Source organism: Equus quagga, chromosome 6 (assembly GCF_021613505.1).
Source record: "Equus quagga isolate Etosha38 chromosome 6, UCLA_HA_Equagga_1.0, whole genome shotgun sequence".
Classification (NCBI taxonomy): domain Eukaryota; kingdom Metazoa; phylum Chordata; class Mammalia; order Perissodactyla; family Equidae; genus Equus; species Equus quagga.
The window spans coordinates 84,836,653-84,855,392 of NC_060272.1; the positions used below are offsets into that span (position 1 = coordinate 84,836,653).

An 18,740-nucleotide genomic window follows, 5' to 3' on the forward strand; every position below is an offset into this window, starting at 1 on the left:
TTGACCTATATCTTCTTTGGAAAAATGTTTGTTCATATCCTTTGCTCATTTTTTGATTGGGTTTTGTTGTTGTTGTTGAGTTGTATGAGTTCTTTATATAATTTGGAGATTAACCCCTTGTCAGATAGATGATTTGCAAGTATTTTCTCCCAGTTAGTGGGTTGTCTTTTCATTTTGTTCCTGGTTTCCTTTGCCTCACAGAAGCTTTTTAGTCTGATGAAGTCCCATTTGTTTATTTTATCTTTTGTTCCCCTTTCCTGAGTAGACATGGCATTCGAAAAGATCCTTCTAAAACCAATGTCAAAGATTGTACTGCCTGTATTTTCTTTTATGAGTTTTATGGTTTCACATCTTACCTTCAAGTTGTTAATCTATTTTGTCTTTGTTTATTTAGTAATAAATTCTGAGTAGAACCAAGGGTGGAAAGAGGCAGAAATAACTTGGAGCCAAGTCACTAGTGATAAAGGCAAGAAGATTTCTAATATTTTAATGTCTAGTGTCCTCCTCGGCCCTTTTTTCCAACTGGTTTCATGAAAAGCTCACAGTCTTACTGTCAGATAATGAATTGAGGACAAGAATACAAGGAAAGTAGGTAACCACTATTTCTAACAGGATGTATGTGGGAAGGTTGCTGTGCTCTGATGGAGAACAAGGTAGGTGTTTCTGTCTTAGCAGCTCCAAAGGCAAGCATTGTCCTGGAGGGATGCTTCGGTGGGGAAGCCAGTGCCAGAGAGCAGCTCTTTTCCCCACATAACAAAGGACATGAGTGGGAGGATGGAGCTCAGTAAATCACCAGACAGAATTATCTGCTAGATTAAATTTCCTTCATTCTTTGCAAAGTTGTCTGAAGAGTGTGTACAGTGCACCTGGATTGCAGTTGCCGCCTCTGATTCCTCAGACCGGGAGTTTGTTTGAAATTATCTGCAAATTTCTGGTCTGTGTTTTTGATTAGACTATCTTAGAGGCAAAACACTGCTGACTCAACAGAGAAAAAGCCAGCTCCTCCTAGTGGAACTTTTTTAAAACCTCATTGTTTTAAGGGAAAAAATATCATTGTTTCTTTCATAAGCATTTTATGGGGACAAGAATATTTTATTGTAACTTTTTAAGAAAAAGCCACAAACACAGGGGCAAATTGACCAATCTCAAAATAATGAAGCAAAGAAACATTACTTAAAGTAAATGAAAAATACTAGTGTCAGGCTTTCAGTAAGGAAGAGGAAGAATGTTGTCAAGCTTAAGCATAGTTGAACATAAATTTGAAAATTTTATATTTGATTATATTTCTGGAGGTTTTAAATATTTTCTGACAAGGCGATTGTGCTGTTAGTTGATGACATTGATTGTAGGCTAGGTATTTGATTTGTTTCTTTTTTTCCTTCCATAAACAGTGTATTTTATAACATTCTGTTCATAAATCTCTATTTGGTGCTCATTTCATGGGAGAAGCGACCTCAGTTGACTTATGCTCTGTGGAAATGGGAAAGAAATAGTGTTCTTTATGAGGTTTCCTCTTTGAGTAGGTTGCAGTCGATATTTGGCATGTATAGACTTACCTCTCATACCTCTGGCTTGGAGATGTGCAGACCAAAGGAAAGCCATTTCAGACTCTCTTGGACCCCTGACAGGTACAATATGTGGCCATTTTTGATACTGTGAGGTTTATAATGAGATTTGTTTGACATGTTAACCATCTGGGAGCTACAAGGGCTCCTATCAACAAAAAATCAGTCAGAATTTTATCTGTCTTAGTCTCTCCTCTACAATAGCCATAGTGGATTTGTTTGTTTACTTATTTATGTATTCACACATTTGTTCAACAAGTATTTTTTGAGTGTCTGCTACGTGCCAGGTCCTGTGGACAGCAGTGGTTTTCACAGTGCGCTCAGCACGCTGGGCTCTGAGGAGATGTACCGTCTAGGACGTGTCTGACTGCAGGTAACAGGAAATCCAGTGGAAGGCGGCCTAAGGCAAAAGGGAAATTCCTAGCTTGGCTACTTCATTGCCTCACCTACAGTAAGGAGAGGACCCAGGTCCTTCTCTGTGCTTAACATGTTGGTTAGTTCTCTCAGGCGTACTTAGTCCTGGATCCCAAGGCGACTACTGCTATTCTAAGTGTCGCGTGAAGACTACAGTGTCTAATATGGAAAAACATGAATTTAGTTAAGATTGAGACAGACTCTCAGAAACCCTCCAGCTGAAGCTGAGTTCTCATTGATGAGAGTTGCATAATGTTGCCTGTTTCTACAGTTGGTAGCAGGCAGATGGAAATACCATGACTGGTCTACGCTAGCATTATCAAAATGTGGCTCGGGGACCCTTGGGTATCCCTGAGACCCTTTCAGGGGGTGACAAGGGCCAAACTATTTTCATTATAATGCTAAGACATTGTTTGAGTTTTCTACTCTTACTTTCTCACTAGTGGGCAGTGGAGTTGTCAAGAGGTTACATGATGTCGTTGCTCTGTCAGCTAATGGAATGTGTGCCTGTGTATTCTTGGGTTTTAAATTTTTCTGTTTTAATTTCTAATATGGTAAATACTGGTAAATGTACAAAACAAAAGCTCTCAGTAATGTCCTCAGTAATGTTTAAGAGCTTAAAGGGGTCCTGAGAACAAAATGTTTGTGATCCACTGGTTGGCATTAATCGAGATTGATCCTTGGCATTGGGGAAGATCTCAGCCTCCCTCAAGACTCGTGGTCGTGAGGTTCCTGGACAAAACTGATTGTCTTGTCAAGGAAGCAGCAGAGGGGTTAAGGCTGTCGGCTGGGCAAGCAGCAGTGTGTGCAGGACTGTTGTGAGGAGGGGGCTTTAGTGGGGAGGGCAGAGCGGGCATGCAGGGTGTGCTCCAGGCCCTGCCTCTGCTTTGACTGGAGCCACTCCACGTCTGTCTTTTTTTTAAATTGTGGTAAAATATACATACCATAAAATTTACCATTTTAAGTGTACAATTGTGTGGCCTTAATTACATTCACATTGTTGTGCAACCATCCCCACCATCCTACTCCAGAACTTTTCCATTTTCCCAAACTGAAACTCTGTACCCTTTAAACAATAACTCCCTACCTCCCGCATTGCCCCCAGCTCCTGACAACTCGCGTTCTATTTTCTGCCTCTATGAGCCTGGCTAGTGTAGGTATCTTTTGTAAGTAGAATCATACAATGTTTGTCCTTTTGTATCTGGCTTATTTCTCTTAGTGTAATGTTTTCAAGGTTCATCCATGTATGTATCGGCATTTCCTTCCTTTTTAAGGCTGAATAGTATTCCATTGTTTGTATATAGTTATTTTGTTTATCCATTCATCTGCCAATGGCCATTTGAGTTATTTCCATATTTTGACTAATATGAATAATGATGCTATTAATATGGGTATACTGATACCTGTTTGAGTCCCTATTTTCGGTTCTTTTGGGTGTATGCATAGAAGTAGAATTGCTGGATCATATGGTAATTCAATGTTTAATTATTTTAGGAACCGCCATACTGTCTTCCACAGTGGCTACACAATTTTGTATTCCTACCCAGCAGAGCACAGGAGTTCCAATTTTTCCATATCCTTACCAACACTTGCTATTTTCTGTGTTTTTTGATAGTTGAAAAGAAAGAAATAACAGGCCCCAAATGGAGTCACTTGCCCCCCATGACAGCAAATCAAGATTTCATTGCAGTTTCCACCTCTCCGGGGCTGAAATTTCCTGATGAACACTAGGAAGGTAATCTGCATAATAAGACTCGGGCCATTCCTTTCTCCCAAGAGAAGATGACCTGATCTGAAACAATCTTTTCTCTTTTTTTGCTAACAACTTTCTTGCCCCACTTTTTTGCCTACAAAAAGATTCCATTTTGTACAGTTCCTTGGAGTATCTCTGTACTTGCTAGATGGGATGCTGCCTGGCTCATGAGTCATTTAATAAAGCCAACTGGATCTTCAAATTTATTCGGTTGAATTTTGTTTTTTAACAGATTTTTTGGCAGCAATGGGATCTGAAGTGAACTTCCAGTGGCATTCAGAGACAACGAGAAACACAGGCGTGGCACCACGAACCCCTTTTTAAGTTCACTGTCTTTCTTGCTCTTTCCAAGGGCCATGGGTAGGTTCTTCTCAGTTTGAGCTTCACTTTCTTTGTGTTGAAGCTCCCTGTTTAATTGGCTTTCCAGTCCAGGTCTTAGCGGGTGAGCTTGAGCTGGCAGACAGTTTCATCTGGAATCCTAGTCCCAAGCCTTTGGTTCAGTCCACAGTTCCCCAGTGTTTGGTTTATGCCTCCCCCATTTTCAGCGCACCGTCCTCATTTACCGGGGCTTCTAGTTTAGTCCTTTCCCCAGTTCTGGTCCGCAGTCTCCATTTACTGGAGTCTCTTGGTTTAGTCCATGCTAGGGATTGCTGGAGGTGCACACAGGGCCTTCTTTTGGCCCATCTACAGGGCCGTCTAAACCCCAGCCCTTGGTGCTATCCCTAGTTTCCACACTGGGAAGTGCTGACGGGTTAGCCTGCAATTCCCTGTTTGAAATCCTTCTCCAGCTTCCATGTTATTAACTACTGGTGGCAGCTACAGCTCTCCATTTGTTTGGAATCAGGCCACAGTCCCCATTCTTTGAGATCTGCTGGTTCAATCATTTTCCTAGTTTCTGGTTCTTTGGTTACTGCTGATGTCCACAGTTCCATTTCCTTGAATACTGTTGGTTTTGATTAATGTGCACAGGAAGTAAAGGCTATTGCTAAAAGAGAATCTCAGAAGCCAAAGAACTTAGGTATTAGTTTGGCTTTGGGAAATCCAAAGGTGTAGCTAAAAAAAGAAAAAAAGGGATCCTTTATATCCAAAGAGTTGAGCATGCCACTTTCTGGAACACTCGCTTATTTTATGTCTAAGAGCTGTGATCTCAGAAGCAATAAATATTTACAAAAATGGAAAAATCTTGCTAAGCTTGTTGTGTGTCCTGAGAGCTTGGCTTTGTAGCCATCAGATTGGGGCTCCAAAATATGGCTGAAGAGAAATGTGAGTTGCATACCTTTTGCAGCTGTACATGGCTGGATGGAAATGTGGGTTAAACTCTATATGCAGCCAGGGACCTAGCAAACTGCTGCCCGCCCTCAGGGGACTTACAGTGTTCTTTATGGGATATGTTCCAAATAGATAAGATCATTTAAAATGTACACTTAAAAGCAAGGGCTATGCAGAAGCCTCCAGAAGCTTTCAGAATTCGAAAATAGCCTCATTGAAAGATTCGTCGCAATAGGCTAATGAAAAATTAAAGGGCTAACAGGTACCTAAAACAAAATTGGGTCATAACCCAATTCTTGGGGGAATTGGAAACAGCTGTCTTTGTCTTACTAATCTCTGCAGGGCCAAAGATGTGGCTCTAGATATTCAAAGTTAACCTGCCCTTTTTGCCAATCCCCCATACCTCATCTGTTTCTCTCAAAAAGCCAGAAAAGATCAGCACATTGGAAACAGAATTGTCTGCACTTAATCTGTGCCTTTGTGATATAAATTTTCTATCCCCATCTTCTCTAGGACCTAAGAGAAATGTAAATGTTTCCCATCAGGAAAGAAAAAAAAAAAGAATGAAAGAGGGCAAGTATTTGGAAATTTGGCTTATGAAAAACTTTAAATGTCCTCTCCACAAATATTAGTAACTATGAGGTCTCTCTTTGCATCTGTGTGTATGTGTCTATATATGTATGTTGTAGATGTGGGATATATATTTTTTTGCCTCCAGATGGTATTGCTAAAATTAATTTGTAAAAAGAGCTCTATGTAACTGGCTTAAAGAAAATTAAGTACTTATCTAAATTAAACTCTCAGAAATATAATAAAAACTAGCCCAAATGAATTTCAGGTTCACATGATCTAGGAAAATATTAGGTATTAAAACTAGTTTAAGTTTGTTGGTTTAATGAAAACAGTCATGTCTGCAGAGTTACCAGCATTAAATATAATGCAGATAGACAATTTTTATTTTACTTGGGTTTGCTAGTCAAATTCGTATTATCTCTGTTGCAAAATTTGTCAGCAAAAAAATAATTTAGAATGATGACTGATTTTGTCTAGTGTCTCACGAAGTTTTCAAGGGTAAACTAAACATAATCGTTGGGAGCAAATGATTTAGGTAGATGTCAGTGGGTTAAGAGTTTATAGATAAACTTTTTAGCAACAATTACATTTCATGATATAGCTACTTAGATAGTTTCCCAAATCTCCTTGGTAACCTGAAACCTTAGAATTAGTTAAATTAAATGATGGGAATTAATTGAATGTCTAGATCATTTCCAAATAAGATAAAATGCTGAAACATTAATTGCTAAACAAGCCTAAATTTACCTACTTTTGGCCTCTTATTACAGAGGAACTAAGATATTTGGGTCTATTAGTAAACATGTTTTATACCACACTGAAAAACATGTTTCTAAAAGTTATAAAAGGTATTTCTAAAATTTGCCAGGCCATAGACTGCTAATATAAAAGATAATTCAAAATTGCTTATTCTTAGTTTTCACTAGAAATGAGCTCTTCTATAAAAACAACAAACAAACACATAGCAACAGAGATTGGATTGGTGGTTACCATGGGGGAAGGGGGGGGAGGGCAAAAGGAGCGATGAGGCTCACATGTGAGGTGATGGACTATAGTTAGTTTTTGGGTGGTGAACACGATGTAATCTATACAGAATTAAAAATATTATGGTGTACATCTGGAAGCTATATAATGTTGTAATCCAATGTTACTGCAATAAAAATAAATAAAAAGAAATGAAGTCTTCTAAGGGTTAAGAATTTTAATTAATATATGTAATTAAAGCTATTAGAAACAATAAGAGTAACAACTCTATATGCAAGGAATGTAGGATGTGTTTTTAGTTAAGGGAAAGCATGAGGTATGGAGATGTATTTTTTTTAAAGGAAAAAAATGGTAATTTTGTCGTGGTTGTTTCAGATTGGGAAAAAAGAGAGAAAAAAAGAAAATCTTGCCTTGTGAAGACAAGTTGAGCTAAAAATTGGACTGTTATTATGAGGGTTTTAAAATAAGCTTTGATATCAATAGTGTACTTATGTGTAAGTAAACTAAAAATTTTTCACCTGATAAAAGGACAAAGTTTTGTTGGACTATTGATCTACTCTTATTGTGTTATTTTTAATATCTTCTTTCAGGTTTATTAATAGTTGCTTCATGAACTTTGGTGCTCCTGTGTTGGGTGCATACATATTTATAAGCGTTATTTCTTCTTGATGGAGTGTCCCTTTGATCATTATATATTGTCCCTCTTTGTCTCTCTTTACCTACGTTATCTTGAAGTCTACTTTGTCTAAGTATTGTGACACCTGCTTTCTTTTGTTTGCCATTAGCTTGGAGTATCGTCCTCCACTCCTTCACTCTGAGCCTGTGTTTGTCCTCGGAGCTGAGGTGTGTTTCCTGGAGGCAACAAATTGTTGGATGTTGTTCTTTAATCCGTCTTGCCACTATGTGTCTTTTTATTGGAGAGTTCAGTCCGTTTACATTGAGGGTGATTATTGATGTATGAGGGCTTAATGATGTCATTATTATCACTCGTTTTGTGGTTTTCCCGCATTTCCTTTGTTTCTCATCCTATGTGTTTTGGTCTACCCATTGAATTGTGCAGTTTTTTAATGATGTGTTTCTTTGTTTTTTCCTTATTTATTTTTTGTGTCTCTGTTCTGCTTCTTAGTTTAGTGGCTACCCTGAAGTTTGTATTCAGAATCTCGTGCATAACATAGTCCATTTTCTGATGGCCTCTTATTTCCTTAGTCTAAACTGATTCAGTCCCTTTCCTCCTCCCCTCCTAAGTTGTTTTTCTCATATCTTATTCCGACTTGTGTTGTGAGTTTGTGGTTAAAGTGACAAGATTGTCTTTGTTTTTGGTGTCTTCCTTCCCTTTAGCCTAATGCTATGGTTGAATATTTGCTATCCTGTTCTGATTCTATCTACCTATTTGTCTCCTTACTCTGTGTTTTGTGAGCCCTTTCTCCCTTTTTTTCTTTTTTTCAGGTATGAGGGCCTTCTTGTAGTGGGGGTCCCATGGGTATAAAGTCCCTTAGCTTTTGTTTGTCTGGGAAAGATTTAATTTCTCCCTCATATCTGAAGGGTATTTTTGCTGCATAGAATATTCTTGGCTGAAGATTTTTATCTCTTAAAGTTTTGAATATGTCATTCCATTCTCTCCCAGCTTGTAAGGTTTCTGCAGAGAAATCTGCTGAAAGTCTGATAGGGGTTCCTTTGTAGGTTACTTTCTTCTGCCTTGCTGCCCTGACTATTCTTTCTTTGTCATTCATTTTTGCCAGTTTTACTACTATATGCCTTGCCGTAGGCCTTTTTACATTGACAAATCTAAGACATCTGGAAGCTTCTTCTACACATATTTCCCTCTCATTCTCTAGATTTGGGAAGTTCTCTGGTATTATTTCTTTGAACGTGCTTTCTGCTCCATTCTCCTTCTCTTCACCTTCTTTAATACCTATAATTCTTATGTTGCATTTCCTCATTGAGTTGGATATTTCTCAGAGACCTTCTTCATTTCTTTTTAGTCTTAGTTCTCTCTGCTGCTCTGTCTGGAGCATTTCAACATGTCTGTCTTTGATTATGCTTATTCGCTCCTCTATGGTGTCCACACGGGCATTGAGGGAATCCTATTTTGTTTTATCTCTTCCATTGTCTTTCATCTCTAATATTTCTGATTGATTCTTATTTATAGTTTTGATCTCTTTTGTGAAGTACCTCCTGAACTCATTGAATTGTTTCTCTATATTCTCTTTTACCTCATTGAGTTTTTTGATGATAGCTATTTTGAATTCATTGTTGTTTAGTTTACTTATTTATGCATCCTCAGGACTGAGTTATAGGTGCTTGTCGTTTTCTTTCTGGTCTGGAGATTTGATGTTGGAAGGACAGGACTTTCCACATTGTGATATTATTCGGTTGCAGTTACAGCCTATCGCCACTGGGTGGGGGTTGAGAGCGGCGTATTCTGAGCCCTCCACCCTCAGCCGAGATGGTGCCACGCAGGTCCAGGGAGGGGCGCTTTCTCCATGTGCAGTCTTGGTTTCTGGATCAGCTCTCGCTCTCTGGTCTCCTGGGATCCTGGCTTGATGAGGTCACGGCACCTGAAAGCTTTCACCCGTTAGAGGGCTTTACCTCTAGGCTGCAAGGGCCCATGGGCATCCTGGGTGATCCGCAGTTGTGCGACCCCTCCCCCACCCCTTCCCTCTCGGAGCCTCCCACGGCAGCAATCCCAGTCTTTAGGGGAGGGAGCAAAGTTTTCTCTCATCCCATTCCAGCTCCTTGAGGGGGCTCAAGCCTCTCCGCCTTCTGTCATGTGGCCACCGTGACTCTCCAAGGATTTTTGTGCTGTTAGGGTATTATCCATTGGAATATGGTTGCTCCTTTTTCTTGTATGTTGGAGGGGAGAGAGTTCCTGGGCAAGTTCACTCTGCCATGATGCTGACATCACTCTCCTATTGGTCTGCTCTTGATAAGAGATTGTAGAAGGTTTTCCTTGCCTTTTAAAGTAATCTGCCTAGAAAAAAAAATTTTGTGTTTTATCAGAGTTGTTTTCTGTGCTTTATCAAGTCTTTGATTATTTAAGTAAACCTATTCTTCTCGATATTGCAAGAGTTAATTTTGCTGAGAACTATGTAACCTTCAGTATTTGCCTGTGAAGTTTTTAATTGTCATTTTGGTTAAATAGATGACTACATAATGTTTCACAGTGACCTGTGATCCTATTGGACCGAGTGTTTTAAAACTTTTTGATATTTTTTTAAAACATATTTCCCCCAAATCAAATTCTAAATGAAGTCTTTTTGACCCTGAACAAATTTTGAAATTTTCCAGAGGGCCCCTGTAATATTTTGAAGAGTTTGTTCTCCTTATAAAAGGGGAAATGTTACACGAATGTCTTATTTGATATGTTAAATTACATGGGAAGCATTGTCAAATAAGAAAAAACACTAACCCTTCTTAGTGTTGTGTCTGTAGAGGTATATGTTATAAGCATCCCAGAAATTGTGTGAAATTCCTGGAAGTCTGATACGTGCTGGTATGAAATGTTGTCTGTCATCAAAATTGAGGCTTACCCTAGAAGGACTGAATCTGAGTATCAGGAAAATTCCCTAGCTTTCAGGCAAAGGCAACAGCAGCAGAACCTGTAAAGAGGTGGCACATGTAGATGCTTCTGCAAATGACCCCTCCTTGCCAGACTTTTGCTATCCTGATGTCATTGTAATATGGCAACAGTCTGCTCCTGAGTCAGAGAAATTAAGGTGGATAAACAATGGCTATAAATTAAACTGTTGGAGCTATGGGAAACCCAGGATGGCCACTTGGTTCTCCCTGGCTCCCTGGCAAAGCTCATTTTTCTGTTTTTGCATTTCTTCACCCACCACGGGGCATGTAAGATGACTCAAATTATCAATAGATGTTGGTAAGGAGACTTCTATGAAATTGCAAAAACAGTTTACCAGAAGTGTCTGCCTGGAAGTACTGCTTTTGTCCTCAGAGGCCTCAGACGTCTTCCTTCTGGACCCTTTGAACACCTGCAGCTGAACTTCATTCGCCTGCCACTTGGTGTGAGTTATCAACATGTTCTTGTTATTGTATGTATGTTTTCTGGATAGATTAAGACTTCCCTTGCCAGAAGGCTCACAGTGGCAAAGAAATTTAGAAAGTGTGTTTACCTTACATAGTCTCCAGTCATCAAGGCACCCACTTCACTGTGCAAATCATACGAGCTTTAATGAAAACCTTGCACACTTCTTGGAATTATCATTGTCCCTATGACCCTCAATCATCAGACAAAGTCGAGAGAACTAATGGGATTCTCAAACTTTAAATTTCTAAACTTGCCAAAACCACTGGACTCCCCGGGCCTAAAGTATTGCCTATGGTCTTGCTGACTGTTCACGGTACCCTCTTTGGGAAACATAAACTCACTCCACATGAGACAATTACTGGCAGACCAGTGACTGTTAGTGTACATCTTTTGGTGATCCCTCTTGTCTCATACTAGACCAGCTGCTGTATGTTTATAACGTCGTATGCTCAAGCCTGTCATCAGCAGGTTAAAGAAGCTTTATTGGGGGCTGGCCCCCTGGCCTAGTGGCTAAGTTTGATGTACTCTGCTTTGGTGGCCTGGGTTTGGTTCCCAGGTGCAGACCTACAGCACTCATTGGTAGCCATGCTGTGACAGCGGCCCACATTCAAAATAGAGGAAGATTGGCACAGATGTTAGCTCAGGGTGAATCTTCCTCAAGCAAAAAGAGGAAGATTGGCAATAGAAGTTAGCTCAGTTAGCTTCATCACCCCCCCCCCCCCCCAATAAAGAAGCTTTCCTGGATCCCAATTTCAGGGAGCCTGTTGGTCACAGTCTAGATCCTGGTGACTGGGTGTTCTGGAAGTGTCTTCAGAGGAAGACAGCCATCAAGCCCTGTTAGGAGGGACCTTCCCAAGTGCTCCTGACTGCTGACAAAACTAGAAGGCACTGAGCCTTGGACACACATCTCACAGCTAAAGAGGGCTCAGCCTGACATCTGCTCTTGTACAGATGCTGGAGGCTTTCAAATCAAATTGGTGAAGAAGAGCAGTAGCTAACATGGATGTAGATTGCTTCCTCCCAAGACGCTGAATCAAGATTTCCTCCTTTAAACATGAAACCCTTTTTTCTTTTCTTTCTTTACTTTACTCTGGCATTGACCTGAAAACATAATGCCATCACTCTTATCTCCCAGGCCATCGCTAAGGGGAGGGTGAGTAACTTTTGGAATTTAGAACTGGGAGAAAACCTGACTGACTCTTGGCTTGAACAAGCATATGCAACCATTCCTGCCAATGAATCGGTTAACAGTGCCACCTTAATGGCAGTGGTTTATGCCCTGACAGGATTTATCCTTTTCTGTGGTCGTTATCATTCTCCTTGGGCCTGTGAAGGCCTGGAGGGCTGGCAGTGCCTCTAGGTTATCTAACTGTGCCCCGAGCTATTCTAGAGAGGACCTCCCAGGAAGCTTTCATGATTCAGAGTTTGCTTCCTTTGGCAGGAATGTTTATTGGTCATTTGTATATCTTTGGAGAGATGTCTCTTCACGTCCTTTGCCCATTTTTTTTAAGTGGGTTGTTTGTTTTTCCTTTGTTGAGTTGTAGGAGTTCACTGTTGCCATCATTGTCATTTTTGTCGTCTTAGATATTTACTCACTCCACTGGTTTAGAAGGTACAGATGGTAGGACCTTGGTAATTACTTCAGGGCTCATGATTAATTTATAATAACTGCTTAAGAATTCCTCACATATCCAAAATGTAGCCTTGGCTACTCTTATTTGCTTATGGCACGGCTTTGTAGATTACCTCCTATTTGCCGTGAAAGAAAACAATGATGTTTAAGATTAAATGATTTTTAAAATATTTGTCCCTTACATCTGTGGCAATTGTAGCCTTTGAGAGGACTTTAAAGGTACCAGATTCCTCCTCATACCAGCTAAGTAGGATTTCTTTTTAGACTTTTCAGAAAATATAAAAAGGTTGAGTTCTAAGATGTCTCTAGATGGGACAGCCATTTGAGATATGAAAGCATCGTTCAACAGCAATGCTAATGGAGGACCAGAAAATTGCAAGTTAAATTATGGAATGGATTTTTCCATCCTGAAACTTAGTAAATTAGGAGATGGAAATAATGTCACATAATGTTAAATGAGAGGCTAGAATTGTGACATCACTGGTCACTAGTTCCAGTGCTGTGATAGACTGGACATCATGCACGGCCCTGTCTGGGCCTGCAGGGCCTGCTCTTTGAAGTCAGGGCTGCTTAAATGCTCAGTTGTTAACACGCGACTTTAGGAACCCACCTTGCTTTCTGAATGACAATTTGACAACCACTAGTCTAGGGTTGTTTCCTGCCAGTCTCAAACACTTCTTGATTTCTAAATGAAAGGAAATGGTTTTGTTTGTTTTTTTAATGAATTAGGATATAGTCATGCATCGCTTAACGATGGGGATACATTCTGGGAAATGCATCAGTAGGTGATTTTGTTGTGCGAACATCCTAGCGTGTGCTTACACAAACCTAGATGGTGTAGCCTACTACACACCTAGGCTACATGGTACTTAACGGGGCCACCGTTGTACATGCAGTCAATCATTGACGGAAATGTTGGTGTGTGGTGCATGACTGTGCTTTGCCCCAGACTATCACCCGATTGTTTCTTCCTTCTTCCTTTCTTTCTTCAGACACTGCTCAGGTTTTGATGCTTTTATTATCTTCTTCCGCTCTAATGAATTGTGCTTGGTGAACTCCATCGTCCTTGTGATGAACATTTCCATGAAGTTTTTGAATGTCATTTTCCTAAAGAATAGAAATCACCAAAGTGGGGACCCTTTTAGCCCTGAAGCATTACCCCTTTCACAGCTGTTCTACTTTGAGCAGTGTTATTTTGATATCTCAGACTGTGAACCCCCTGGAACAACAGTTGGACTACAGTGTATCTATGTATCAACTACAGTGTATCTTTGTACTGTGGTGATTTGCATTCATAAAATAGTACTTAGCAAGCAACAAAATAACTTTCGACCATTTAGAAATGAGAGAAGGGCAAATACAGTGATCCTATGCTGACTCCATTTTGAACTAGTCCCTGTTCAGTATCTCTGATCCTTCCTGGGCCCCGTGGCTGGTTTCCCTTGCCACTTTATACTTCCGCCTCCCACCTCTTGCTTTCCTCTGATCATCAGCAAACAGGGACATGAACAAGCACATGGGAATCTTTCACAGGAGAATCATTTCCATTAGGGTGTCTAGGTCTCTCTGCTCATAGGACTTTCCTTTAGCCCCCCCCCCATAGGAAATTTTGAAGGTCATTTTGTTTTCTTCTGGAAATACGTACTGAGGGGACTAACAACTTCTGTTGTTTTTAGTCTTTTTATGTATGGAAGGTGAAATCAGGTTTTGGTTTCTGGGTCTGCATAAATGTGCTAAAAGAGAAATGCTCAAGAAATGTAAAATGGGAATTGCCTTCTAACTTTGCATGCCATTTGCTTTTGCTACATTAGTATATACAATATGTGTAAAATACTTGTTTAAAATCCTGAGTTTTAAGGAAATATGTCATTGAACTTTCTTTTATGCTTTTAAATAAAAGATGCTAAAAAATATTTAATTGTTCATATGAAATGAATATAGGCATAAATATCCATGCGAGGGCACACACACTAAGCAGAATCCTAGGAAAGTAAAGGATTTACATTTGGGGCAATATCAAGGATTTTGGTATTGATCAAAAGATTGAGCTACATGAACGCTGCCTCATTTGCTTGAGCACAGATCACCTCATCCGCTCACCAGTTCTTTCCTGAGTGGTGAATTGGGTGTCTCTCCCTCCTCGTGACAATAGCCCTCTCAGGGCAAAGCAGCAGCCACATAGCTACGGGAGGGAAGCGGGAGGGGATAGGCTGTGGATCTTCTCCTCAGAGCCAGGACCGGGAATAGGGAGCTGTTGTTTGAGGACAGAGAGGAGAAGATGCAAGCACTGCAACTGTAGCTCTGGCCCATTCTGCTGGTTTGAATATTTTTAAGCAGACAACTCAGCTAAAAAATAGAAAATTCTTACAGACTATTTCAACAATTTAAAACCTTTTATTGTATTCATCAAATACTTTTTGTCTTTATTAACATTTATAAATTATAGTATTTTTTCTTTTCTTCCTTCCCTTTGAGGTGATGTCTATATGGTAAATGTGTATCTAGAAGTTAAAAAATTTTTTTTATAATTCTGGGAAGTAACATATAGAAAAAGCACATAAACATGATTTACACTTTAATAAATTATTAAAACACTAGTACATGTGTTACTGCCATCCAGGTCAAGAAATACAACTTTGCCAGAGTCTTGACGGCTGTTCACATGTGTCCTCCCAATAGTACTTCTTTCCTTCTAAAGGTTAACAGGTTTTTAGGGTAATCACTACAGTTTTACTTTTATGTGCTTTTGAACATTATGTAAATGAATCTTATCAGTTGATTGGTGTGTATATGTATTCTTTTGGGTTGGTTTCTTTTTCTCAACGTTATGATTGCCGGTTTATCTGTATGCCTGTAGTGGTGCTTTCTATATTTTCATTGCTGCATAGTATTCACTTGTATGAGTATAGTACATTTTATTTATTTATTCTACTCGTGATTGGCATACGGGTTGTTTTCAGTTTAGGTCTATTATGTATAATGTTGCTGTGAATATTCTGCGAGAGTACACTTAATAAGCTTGGAGTGTTCTTTGAGGGAAATTTGGTAATTTGTGGATTTTTGTACGATTATTCCATGATTTACTGAGAGAAGTACATGAAAATTTCCCACTGTGATTGGAATTGATTATTTTTCCTTGTAGTTATGTCAATTTCTGTGTTATATTTTAAGGTTTATATTTTATTTTACATTTCCATGTTATTAGATGCGTGAAAACTTAGAATTGTTACATCTCCCTGGTGGATGCAACATTTTATCATTACGAAGTGACCCTGTTTACCTCTGCTAATGCTTTTTGCCCCAAAGTGTGTTTGACTGGATACTGTTTGTTTACTTGATTCCTTCCGTTAGGTTTGCATGGTATTTTTCCCCCCATTCTTCTTTAGCCTCTTTGTAATTATGTTTTAGCTGTGTCTTTTGTAACAGCATATGGTTTATTTTTTAATTCAAAACTGATAATCTTTGGTTTTTACTTGGAGAATTTAATCTATTTACATATTGTATAATTACTGATATATTTGAGCTTAAATCTACCATCTTACTGTGTGCTTTTTATTTATCTTGTCTATTCTGTATTCCTTTTTCCCTGTAATCTTGCCCTTTAAAGGGTAGGTTTTTTTTTTTTAAAGATTTTATTTTTCCTTTTTCTCCCAAAGCCCCCCAGCACATAGTTGTGTATTTTTAGTTGTGGGTCCTTCTAGATGTGGCATGTGGGATGCTGCCTCAGCATGGCTTGACGAGCGGTGCCATGTCCACGCCCAGGATTTGAATTGGCGAAACCCTGGGCCACAAAGCAGAGTGCGTGAACTTAACCACTCAGCCATGGGACTGGCCCTGAAGGGTGGGTTTTTTTATTATAAATTTTTCTCCTCTGATAACTTGGAAATTATATACTGCTTTTTAATAGTCTATTAATGAACATCCTAGAAATTGTGATAGGTGTCTTGAATTATTAAAGTTGAATGTTAACACTTTTATCCTTCTTGTCCTGGCAAATGCAGGGACTTTCAAAGTCTTTAACTCTATTGTTCTCCTGGCTTATATGCTATTGTTTTTATATATTTTAATGTCTATGTATTTTTTTAAAAGATTGTATTTTTCCTTCTTTTTCCCCAAAGCCCCCAGTACATAGTTGTACATTTTAGTTATGGGTCCTTCTAGTTGTGGCATGCTGGATGCCTCCCCAGTGTGGCCTGATGAGCGGCACCAGGTCTGTGCCCAGGATCTGAACCGCCAAAACCCCGGGCTGCTGAAGTAGAGTGCGCGAACTCAACCACTTGGCCATGGGGCCAGCCCCTAATTTGTGTGTATATTTAAAACCCCAATGATACTATTCTTATTTTATATCATAAATGTTAATTTAAATTTTCCCATGCATCTGCCATTTTTGCTGTTTTTCATTTCTTGTTACACTCCAGACTTCCATCTGGGATCATTTTTCATCTGCCTGAAGAACATCCTTTAGAGCAGGTTTACTGGTGGCAGATTCTTTCAGTGTGTCAGAGAGGCTTGATTTCACCTGCATGCTTGAAGGGTATTTTAGCTGGGTGCAGTATTCTAGGTTGGCCTTTTTTGCCTTTGATTGCATTAAAGATATGTTTTCTGGCATTCTCACTGTATTTCTATGTGTCTTAACCATTCTTCTGTATTATTCCATTGTTTTTACTTTCCATGTTGAATTCTGGATGGTTTCTTCTCATATATCTTCCAAGTTCACTACTTTTGTTTTCAACTGGGTCTGATCAGCTGTTAAAACGATCTGTTGAATTCTTAATTTCAGTTATTTTATTTTTCAGTTCTAGAATTTCTATTGTATTCTTTTTCAACTACAGGGTCATGTTTTGTAGTTTTTAGTTTGTTGAAATTTTAGCTTCCATCTTCACAAGAGACCCTTTTAGTTGCTTTATAATTTTTGTCTAGTTTTGGAACTGTCTGGAGTACTTTGGTTTTGGTTTTTCTCGTCCGTCAGTTTTGGAGTTCTTGTGTATATGTTCTTTTCTTCCTGTGCACTTGATTATTGGTATTTTTGAAATTATTGTTATATTTGAAAAATCACTTTTAGAGACCTATGGTCATGTTATCTTCTTGCAGAGAGGATTTTTGTTTGCATCTTCCAGGTACCTGGTAGCACTGGCAACCTGGGGCCAGCTTAATTCAGCTTCAGTTTCACAGTTAGGTTGTAGTCTCCATGGAGGCTGCCTCTCTTCTGGGTCACCCATACTCTTAGGGTGCACCCTTCTAGGCCCCACCCTAAGTGGGGGGTGGTTTAGTAGGACCTCAGGTGGGCAGGCCTGGCCTCCTACTTTGACTCTCTAGCAAGGCTGTCAAAAGAGCTGTTTGCCATTTAACCACCTCTTCAGGATCACAAAAGCCTCCCTAGACCTGTGCAACCCTATGTACAAAGATCTTTCTCTGGTCATTGCACACTACTTTTCTGATTCTTTGCTGATTTTTAAATTATGTTTTTATATTTCGTGTAGTCTTATAGAATAACTTTCAGCAGGAAAGTTGGTCTTAATTATATAGTCTACCATTATCTGAAGTAGAACTGAAATTGGATGCAATTTTAACTAAATATGTTTACATTAAATATATTTCATATCATACTTTTGTTTATGTCACCTATCTTGGTTAATCAAGAGAACTTATAGACTTCACTTCCAGCTATTTTAGAGTAGACGTATTTGAAGGTATTGGAAAACTGTGAAGGTACTCAGAACTCAAGGGGTTAAGATCTGGGGGTGAAGGGAAGCGCAGAGTTCTAAGCAGGCAGTATACAGCAGCTTTTCACCCTTGGGGCGTTTGCCATTTCTTGAGAAGCTGGAAGAGACCAAGAACTTGGAAGAGGGCCTGTGCTATGAAAAGAGAAGTCAGGAGAACTTCTGGCAATTTCATGGTGTTGGAGAGACATACGTTGGAGTTCCAAAGGAAAAGACTGTTAGAATAATCTGACTACCTAGAAATGTAAATCTTCTATACATCAAGAAACATCATAAAAGCAGGAGAATGGATACAATGAGAAAATTACTGTTTTTTAATCTCTAATAGATCTAAAATGATCATCAGTAGATCCTAAAACCATTAGGGAAAATGTTGACAGTAAACTTTATAAGAGATGGATTAGGTTGACAATACCTGAAACCACTGATATTTTCAACATTATTGTCACTGACTAATTGCCCTGAGGATTGGCAGCATGTAACTGCTTAAGAGATGCAATCGCCAGCCACTCTGAATCAGACCAAACCTCACCACAAGAGCGAGGCCTGTGACCTTTGCCTCATTTTTAATGCTAACGTCTCCTCTCTGGGAGGAGCTTAGGCCTTATTACCATAACCTGCAGAGTATGTGGAAGCATGTCTTCCAGCTGAGTCTGTGCAAGCAAATACCCACATCTCCCTTTTGAATATTCATTTCCCATCCCAAATAAAAAACCCCTGCTTCCCTGTGTTCGGGAACAGCCACAACTTTCGACATGATCCCGCGTGGCCTCCTGTTTGCTGC

The 18,740-nt window shown here is 39.4% G+C and overlaps 1 protein-coding gene across 6 annotated transcripts in view; it reads left to right on the top strand.

Moving 5' to 3' along the window:
• FANCC (FA complementation group C) overlaps nucleotides 1-18,740 on the top strand; it is a 256,029-nt gene that overhangs the window by 64,616 nt on the left and 172,673 nt on the right. The window contains exon 2 of one of the 6 annotated variants that reach the window (XM_046664112.1): nucleotides 3,595-3,714. The exons of the other annotated variants lie outside the window; for them this stretch is intronic. The gene's annotated coding sequence lies outside the window, so the exon portion shown is untranslated. The remainder of the gene's footprint in view (nucleotides 1-3,594; nucleotides 3,715-18,740) is intronic. 6 annotated transcript variants of the gene reach the window in all.